This window comes from Pipistrellus kuhlii, unplaced genomic scaffold (genome assembly GCF_014108245.1).
Source record: "Pipistrellus kuhlii isolate mPipKuh1 unplaced genomic scaffold, mPipKuh1.p scaffold_m20_p_3, whole genome shotgun sequence".
Classification (NCBI taxonomy): domain Eukaryota; kingdom Metazoa; phylum Chordata; class Mammalia; order Chiroptera; family Vespertilionidae; genus Pipistrellus; species Pipistrellus kuhlii.
In genome coordinates, this window is record NW_023425529.1 from 35,076,365 (window position 1) to 35,086,521 (window position 10,157).

General features: G+C 36.7%; 1 pseudogene; it reads left to right on the top strand.

The window, feature by feature from the left end:
- Positions 1 to 8,733: 8,733 nt before the first annotated feature.
- On the top strand, positions 8,734 to 8,847 carry LOC118731049 (annotated as a pseudogene).
- The last annotated feature ends 1,310 nt before the right edge of the window (positions 8,848 to 10,157 follow it).

Sequence of the window (10,157 nt, forward strand, 5' to 3'; positions counted from 1 at the left end):
CCGTGAAAGCAAAAACAAGAATAATGGAGGGGAGAGACTACTGTAATACATTTATAGCCTCTAATGAGAGTTTTACATTCTTCCTGCCAATTGCCTTCAGATTTTAAATGATCATTAATGTTGATGAAAGAAGACAATACCACTTTAGTAATTTTTTTACATATTGTGCAAAAATAATGTTTTCATAACTCATTCATTATTCTTTGGGAATTCAATGTCCCCCGCTCTTTTCCCCAGGGAAGAAAGAGTAAGTTTGTATAAACACAAGCCAACATGACCAGTATGATTGTTTTCATGTACTAATTTTTGTCTGAATAGCTGTCCAGTGGAGAACTATGTTTTTACAATAGTCATGAGTGGGTTAAAGCAGGATACAAGGAGAAGACTTTGGACTTCTGCTTTGGCATTCCCTGATCTTTATTTTTTACCCCTGGTTTAACCAGAAGCCCACCCCTCACCATCATATTCATCTTAGTATGTTTTCTAAGTCTGTACATGGCCCTGTGCTCGGTCATCTGAGGGATCTCCAAAGAATAATAATACGAATGTTGAGTAGTTTACATTCAAATGAGGGAGCAACATATTCCTAGTGGAATTAGAGGACATTGATGCTAAATTGTGTGGTGTGGACTCTCGATGCAATAGGTATTTACAGAAAGGAAAGATCACTCTCGGTTAAATTATGCATAATTTAGGGTTCTTTGCTAGCAGCAGGAGCTGACTGCTTAATGTAAGAAAAAGAAAGTTTATTGGCTGGAGAGCATGATATCCTTACAAAATCTATAGAAAGACTAAAGAGCTGCCCACAAAAATAACAGATTTCAAAGGCGGAGTTGCCTGAAGTGCTTGTTTGTGTTGTAAGAATGCAGCCCTGGGAATAAGTACACTCCATTTGTTTTCCCAGGTTGTGTCCCTTCACTCACATGTCAGAATCTCAGAAGAGAAAATGACTGTTCAAACTGAAGTCAAGTGACAACTCTTTGGCTATGACTGGGGCACCTTGATTTATAGCTCACAAAAACTACGTATAAACTCTGCATTTGGCTATGATGAAATAGGCAACATTGCAATGATATAAAAACCAGTGGTTTCAAAGCAGCAGTTGCTAAATTACCCCTCCGTTCTTCATTATACCTCTGTTCTTAATTTGGAATCACAAAATGACAATTCAAAGAACCCAAATCTGTACAGATTTTCCACAATATTTACAATATTAAATTGAATGATTTAGTTTGCTGCTCCATATGGTTTTAAGACAAGTGGTATGAATTAGAAAAGTAACTATTGGACTTTGGATAAATTACTTCCTATTCCCCCTCAATTTCCCACCTTGCAGGATTATTGAGGGGACTAAGGCCAACTCATGTAAGAATCTGTTACTATAGATGCACAAAATAAATGGAGGTATTTTTAGTAAATCCGAAGACATAACAAGTGAAGTAGATAAGATTCCATTCTTTTGTTGAATAAGCTTGCTAAAAATTATTAATCCTTTATATCCCTTTTGAATGAGAAAAAGTATAAATAATTTAAAATAGAAAGAACAAAAATAATAGGAATTAATTTAAAAAAACAAATTATGGGAACAAAATCTAATTTAGCATAGCCTTATTTTTTGGAGACATGTTCACCTGCTTCTGTTTGGCTTTGTCTTTTTTCATTTGAAGGTGACTGATCGTTTGAGGTCAAGTTTACAAAACTGTAACATGACATCTGCAGTTGCATGTTATGCTAATTAGACTGTTTTTGACTTTCATCACTGTTCTGTTACACTAAGTGTCACATTCTAAATACCTTATTAGTGATAACCTGTATATTGTTATGTTTGAACACTAGTAGTCCTGAAATCGAACAATAGGCAAGAAAAGCACTTTTGTAATGGTAGTAGTAATTATTATTGATTTTTACCCCAAGGAGCTAGAGTACCTGGTACAAAATAAAGGCAGGGAGACATATATCTGGACTACAGGGTGCCTAGAGGATGCTCACTGAGTGTCTCTTGGTACTACCGGGACCAGTACAATTGTGAATTGAAAATTGCAGCAACCATAGAATGACAAGTACAAGAAAATCAAGGACACAGACACCTTGGGGATGAAGGTGTGGATCACTTAAGCAGTCAAACAAATAAACCAATGAAGGTCCAGGCCCAGGGTGAAAGAATTCTAAATTGGTAGTGGAGGATAAATAATACCTGTTATGCACTTGGAACCATTTGGCATTGTACCTTGTTTCACTGACTTCCTTACATTCACCCTTCGCCTAGATTCCAGCTGGCCACCACATTGAAGGAGATTCTGTAACTGACTGGACTTCATGGAAGGAAAAGGGAGATATTGGTGGTCAGCACAGAGAACAACTCCTGTGCTTCTTCTAATTCTCCTATTCTGATCTTAGCTGTGGAAACTAAGGTAGTTCCCAGGAAGACTTTAATCAGATTCATGCAGGTGCAACCTGACAAGGTATTGCCGGGGGCTAGGGGTGAGTACCTCTCACTTCCTGCTGGAGGGCTTCTGGCTTCTGTTATGCTTAGTCATTATATATCCCAGGACTCTCAGAATTCATGCTTGGGGGGAAAATCATAAATTTCAGAGGTGTTAATGCTTTGTGGCTTAGCCCTTGACCAGTGGTGAAGGGAGATGAATGATAATGATTCTGGCATGAATTTCATGAGGCTTTCGGATGTCCATGCATGGCTGAGCTCCCTGACATCCAAAAGAAGTAGTCAACTCAATATGCATTTCTATATTTTTTTTTTCTCTTCTCCCTCCCTTTCACTCTCTCTGACTCTCAAGGCTGTCATAACAGGGATAACATTCTCAAATAAATTTCTGTCAAATATGCTTCCTCCCCTGCTACTTTGAAAGAATCTAGATTGAAACAAGAATATAATTTCTATTCATTTAAAACTTATTAGAAATTTACTGTGATTCAAGTGTTATTTTATTTTTTTTTACTTACTTTTAAACTGATAAGCTTATGTATTCACAAATTAAATGTGTACATCTAGAATATTTTAAAGCATATAGCTGATATATCATTTCATTTATAGATATTTTAATATGTAACTCTAATAAATAAGGCCTTAAAATATAGCTACAATCTCATGATCATATACCCAAATTAGCAATATTTTCTAAAAGTTATCTAATGCCTAATAACATTTTAGTTTTTCTAATTATCTCACAAATGACTTTTTATAGTTAGTTTATTGGAGTCAGGATTGTAACAAGGTCATATATTGTATTTGGGCTATGTGTTTTACAACTCTTTAATCTGTAGCTGTTCTCTCTCTCTTACTTTTTCTTTCCTTTTTTTTTTTTTTCTCTCTCTCCTTCTCCTCTCTCCCTTCCTTCCTTTCTCCCTTCCTTCCATCCATTTATTTATTGAAGAAGTTGGATCATTTGTCCTGTAGAATTTTCCACAATCCTGAGTTTGGCTGATTGTTTCCTCAAGGTTCACTTTAAATGTCGACCTTAAAAACATATTTTTCCCCCTAAAACATTTGCTTTGCAAAATATGTGTTGCTGATTACTCCGGGAATGATTTCTATCTCAGCTTCCTTGGTGCTGACTTTCTGATTACTGACTTGAGTACTTTACATACTCTGGTGTGCTGAGGCAAAGGCAAACTCATTTCCTGTTCACCTGGAGGAAAGAGGGACTTCTTTATTATATCTATACTGAAAATGTACTTAGATGTACATAGAGTGGTATTTACTTAGTAGTTATTTCTATTAAACCTTGTTCCATAATAATTTGAAGTGTCATCCAGTTGTGGGTACAAATCAAGAATTTTAAAATAATGTATGAGGAATGAGAAATTTGGAGAACTGAGAGTAGTGTTACATGGGCCAAAGCCGTAGAGTTTCAAGAGTAAGGATCCATAAGCCCACCAAAGGCAGAGAAAAGTCATGTAAGGAAACAAAAACATATCCATTGGCCTGAGTCATCACAGCATGGGCAGTTTCAGGAGAAACAGAATTGTGGTGAGAAAGTAAAGATGGGATGTCAAGTTCTTTTTAAAGTAGTTTGGCTATCACGTAAAGTGGAGATCTTAAACACTTTCTAGGTGGGAATATGATAGGTAAAATAAGGGATTTTTATTTTTCTTTTCAAAGTATGAACATGCTGAGTGAAAAGAATCTATAAACTTTGAAGGTAAAGGTACCAGAAAAAAGTGACTGATAGTAATTTCCTAAGGACCAAAAGGCCATGGGTAAAGAAAGAAGCACAAGGAAAAAGAGGAAAAGCAGCAAATTCTGCCCTAACCAGTTTGGCTCAGTGGATAGAGCATCAGCCTGTGGACTAAAGGGTCCCAGATTTGATTCTGGTCAAGGGCATGTACCTTGGTTATGGGCACATCCCCAGTAGAGGGTGTGCAGGAGGCAGCTGATCCATGTTTCTCTCTCATCAATGTTTCTAACTCTCTATCCCTCTCCCTTCATCTTTATAAGAAATCAATAAAATATATTTTTTTAAAAACAACCAGGAAATTCTGACTGAATTGGATAAGTGGATGGCTAATGTTTTGATCTATGTGATATGGTCAAGTAAGCATAGTCTAGAAACCTCATGTCTTGTCAAGAAAGAAGAAAGCAGTAGTAGTTGGTACTACAATAAGAAACACAGTGGAAGGGTTATTTATTATAGATGTTTTTGATTAAAATATCTTGTAGCAACTTGGGTCTAATAATTCCAAAGAATTATTAATAATCCTACTGATTAAAAAAAACTTTCATTTTTCCATAATGAAAATGTATTCTCTGCCACAGCTGCTCTTGTCTTATAAACATCTTTCCATGCCTTATGATTTTCAAATAAAAATAGAATAATAAGCCCGACATTTAATATATTCAATATGCAATATATCTCATGATGCATCAATGAAGTTATTTTCAATATGAAATCTGGATGAAAATCTTTGGGTTGTTAAAGAAAATTACAAGTGTAAATAAATGTTAAATACAGTTCCATGAAACACAAACTTATCAATAGGATTACTAGTTTATCTGAAGTCTTGTGATAATGTTCTGTATTAGAACTATGGTTTTAGTCTAATAATTGAGGGTACATTGTAGATTTAATTATATGCTTGAATTTTCTATTAAATTATTTATATAAAAGTCATTTGTTGCGATAGTTGCACAATACTTAATGCCACTGAATTGTACACTTTAAAATGGTTAAAATGGTAAATTTATGTTACGCATATTTTGCCACAATAAAAATTATTTGCTATCCAATTCAGTACTCTTTGGGCTGAACAATTTCTTTATTGTGAAAATAAAATATAATGAATTAAATACTTTGATGTTTCAATAAAAGGTAATTGAATTTTAAACAGTATTTAAAGAAAAATCAGAAACGAATATATGTTTCTACCTGTTTATTACATCTCTATTACCTTCTGTTAGTGGACTTTAAGAGAATATACTTGAAAAAAGATTATGCCAAAAAAGCCTTGTAGCTAATGAGGAATACAACTTTAAAACAATGCAATTTTTTCATAAGTTAATCAGGGAGGATATGAAAGGAAGCTCAGGAGTTTACCAAGGGGCTTCCTTGATTCCACTCCTTGAAAAATTTATCTCCTTATTATCTTGGAAAGTAACATGGTTGGTAAGGATACACATTGGACACACTCAGGGTTTGACAACCAGATACTTGAGATACAGAATTGTCAGTTCATGTGGGCATCTGTAACAATTGCAAAAGGAACTGTGTATTAACTGTAGACCCATTAGCTGTCACTTCCCATTTCTTCCAAGCCCCCACCTCTTGCCATAGGAAACCACTGATATAGACCTATTAGAAGCCAGATGCATGGATTCGTGCACTATTGGGAGATCTGCCCACTGTGGAAGTGCTGCTCATCCTGGTTAGCTGAGTGGTGCTCACACTGTGAGAGTGCACTGTCCACCAGGGGCAGCTCCTGAGTTGAGCTTCTTCCCCCAGAGGTCAGTGTCATCATAGTGACTGGTCAACTGGTCATTCTGGTTGTTCTGTCATTTGGTCACTGGGTTTTTATATATATGGATTCTGAAGATTTCACACACATGAAATCATATAATATGTGGTCAGACTGGCTTATTTCATTTAGCAAATACTTTTATGTTCGACTATGTTGTAGTATGTTTTGGTACTTCATTCCTTTTTATTGCTAAATATATTCCATTTATGGATATGTCACATTTTATTTATTAATTTGTTGATGGACATTTAGGTGTTGTGTTTTGTTTTTGTTTTTTTTACTCTGGCTATTATGAACAATGTTGCTGTGAATACTAATAAGTTTTTGCATGGATATATATTTTTTCATTAGGGGTTTTAATTTTAGGAGTGAAATTGCAGGTAACTCTCTGTTTAACTGTCTGAGGAATTGTCAGAATGTTCTCCAAAGTAACTGTACCACTTTACATTACTACCAGCAATGTGTGAGGATTCCAGTTCCTCTACATTCTTGCTGACATGCTATATAATAAAAGCATAGTATGCAAATTGGCCCCTTGACCGGAAGTTCTTCCAGGAGTTCGACCAGGGGCCAGGAGAGACTGGGGGAAGGGAGGGAGGCCCTGGCAGTAGTAGGTGGCCAGGGGAAAGGAGTGAGTACTCAGCCAGCTGCCATTAACCACTAGGGACCCTACCAGTGCACAAATTTTGTGCACTGGGTTTCTAGTTTGTTATTTATTTTGTTAATTATTTTGATTTATTTACTATTGATGGCTAATGATTTTGAACATCTTTTAGTGTGTTCACTGGAAATTTGTCTATTTCTCTTAGAGAAATGTTTTTATATCCTTTGTTAATTTTTAATTTTGTTATTTATCTTATATTAGATTATAATACTTATTTAGATAGATACAAGTTCCTTATCAGATATGATTTGCAAATATTCCCCCCATCTATGACTTGTTTTTTCACTTTGTTGATGGTATCCTGAGAAGCACAAAACATTTAATTTTAATAAAGTCCAGCTTGTCAATTTTTCCTTTAGTCACTTGTGCTTGTGGTGTCAAATCTAAGGAGATTTTGGCCAACCCAATGTTGCAAAGATTTACTTTGATTTTTTCCTTCTAATATTTTTATATTGTTAGCTCATAAATGTAAGCTTATGGTACATTTTATATTATTTTTTGTGTATGGTGGGGGATGGCATCTGATTTCATTCTTTTGTATGTGGATATACAGCTGTCCTGGTAGCCTCTTCTTCTAAAATATAGCTCTTCTTTTTTAAGATTATTTTGGCTCTTCTGAATCCCTCAAATTTTTATATGAATTTTAGGATCATGGTGCCAATTTCTGCAAATAAAGCCAGATGGGGTTTTGAGAGGAAGTGGATTAAACCTGTAGATCAGTACAGCTGTCTTAACAATATTAAATATTCTTAACTATGAATATGGGACGGCCTTCCCCTTGCTTATGCTTTGTATTTTCATTACACACCAGTCTCAATTTTTTAAAATTAAATGTATTCCTAAGCATTTTATTATGTTTGATGCTATGATAAATGGAATTGCTTTAATTTCATGCTCAGATTGTTCATCGCTAGTGTATAAAAGTTAATTGACTTTCGTGTATTGACATGGTAGTTAACTAAGTATAAAAATTAGTTGATTCCATTTTATGTGGATTTTCATAAGGTTACATGTTTTTATGGCCATCCTCATAATTGTGATCATTAGACATTCGTGTGGTCTGCATAATGATTTCACAGACTGCCTAGCTGCCTTTCATACGAATCCTGCACCTGATGATGCCTTACCCTGGAAAGCAGCGTGCTGATTTGGGAGAGGGCTTCCCAATCATGGAGCTGAGGTCCTAGTGTGGGGACTGAGACGACAAACAAACAAGTGGTACAAAGGAAAGGACAGCAGTCTAAGGTTTACAGGATGATGGAGATGCAGTGGTAGCTTGTGGTCAGGGGAGGATGCTGCATGAGGTGATATTTAAACAGAAATCTGAAAGGAGAGTGAAAATGAACCATGAAAAAATCTATGAGGGGGAAAAAATGCCCTGTGCAGAAAGAATGGAGAGAAGCTTGCTCAGTGTTCCAGAACAATGAGGTGGCATCAGATCTGAGGAAGATGGACAGTGGAGAAAGTGGCAGGAGTTGAGATCAGAAGGATCAGGGCATTCCCACATCAGGGCTCTGCATGCGATGAGAAGTCCAGGCAGTTTTGTGCAGAAGGGTAACATCATCTGATTTAGAGTGTTACAGGGAGCTCAGATTGGAGAAGAGCAGGGAGAGGCTGTGGCAGTAGCTTTCTGTAGTTCTCAATGTGTAGTCTAAGGAACCCCAGGAGACCCCAATAACCTTCAGGGCTCCATGAAGTCAAAACCATTTTAACAATAAGTAAGAAAGAGGTTGTTTTCCTTTTCACTGTATTGACATGTGCATTGGCGGTGTTAAAGCAATAATGAATACCACCGCTGGCATGTTAGCATGAACCCATGGAGCAGCACCAATAATCATTGTATTTGCCATCTGCCTGCTTCACTTACCTATATCCTTGGTGAAGTAGTAGCAATTAGTAATGTTATTAACTCTCAACTGTTAAGAACACGTCTTGTGATTAAATGGGAAATACACCTAGAACTCTTCTGCTATTTACAAAATTATCATGGTTGTCTTGGCGGGGGGGGGGGAGGGGAAGCATTTGTGCAAGTGAGTTGCAAGTAGAAGTAGTCACTTCTTTTCGCTAAAAAGAGCATGTTTAAAATAACACTGACCTGAAGCTGTGTCAAATTCGGTCCCTGCCCCACCCATGGCCGGCTCTGGCCAGAAGGCTGTCTTAGAAACACCATGACTCATGGGCCTTAGGGATACACTTGGTTACAGACACCAAGAAAAAGAAGAAGAGAGAAAAAAGAATAAGGAGAAAAAGGAAAAAAAAAATGGAAAAAATACTGACAAATGACCTATTCAGACTTGAATATTTGGCAAATATTTTCTCAAAAGTGAATAAAGTGAGCTTGCTACTTGAAGGAAAAGAGCTGACAGTATTTGTTGCCAGTGACTTTTCACAGAAGAGTTAGGTTTTGGAAAAAGTGTGATGGCCAGCACAAACTTGATGCTTCCCAATAGTTCAAACATTTTAATGACATTGGTAGTGATGTGGAAAGCTATGCTACTCTTTTAACTGTTTTTTAAAAACAGTTATTGTTCACAAATATGTTAACATGCTTGCTATGAGTGATACTTTTCAAAGAGTTAATAAATTAAAACATCGGCTTTCAGAAGAATAAATACTGCATGAGTTCACTTACCAGGTATATGAGGTATCTGAAATTGTCAAACACGTAGAAATAAAAGGGAAAATGGTTCTGCCACACCGAAACCGGTTTGGCTCAGTGGATAGAGCATCGGTCTGCGGACTGAAAGGTCCCAGGTTCAATTCCAGTCAAGGGCATGTACCTTGGTTGGGGGCACATCCCCAGTAGGGGATGTGCAAGAGGCAGCTGATTGATGATTCTCTCTCATCGATGTTTCTAACTCTCTATCCCTCTCTCTTCCTCTCTGTAAAAAAATCAATAAAATATATATATTTTTTAAAAATGGTTCTGCCAGGGACTGGGAGGAGGGGAAAATGGGGAGTTGCAATTCAACTGGTAAAGTTTCACTTATATGAGGTCATTAAGCTCTAGAGATTTGCTGTACAACATTGTGCCTATAGTTGATAACACTGTATTGTACACTTAAACATTTAATACACACACATTCACACACACACACACACATATATTATTGATTTCAAAGAGGAAGTGAGAGGGAAGGAGAGAGAGAAACATCAATGGTGAGAGAGAATCATTGATTGGCTGCCTTCTGCATACTCCACACTGAGGATTGAGCCCACAACCTGGGCAAGTATCCAGATCAGGAATTGAGCCTTGACATCCTGGTTCACAGGTCAACACTCAACCACTGAGCCACACCAGCCAGGCTTAAACACTTTAAAGAGGGTAGATATCCTGTTAAGTTTCTTTGCAATAGAAAAAAAGAAAAAAAAGGGAAACAAAACAAAAACCATGGGCTTTCATGTTAGAAAGACCAGCCTCGATATCACTTTGTGTGACTTGGGGAAATATATTAAACTAGAGGCCCAGTGCATGAAATTTATGCATGGGGGTAGGGGTCTCTCAGCCCAACCTGTAACC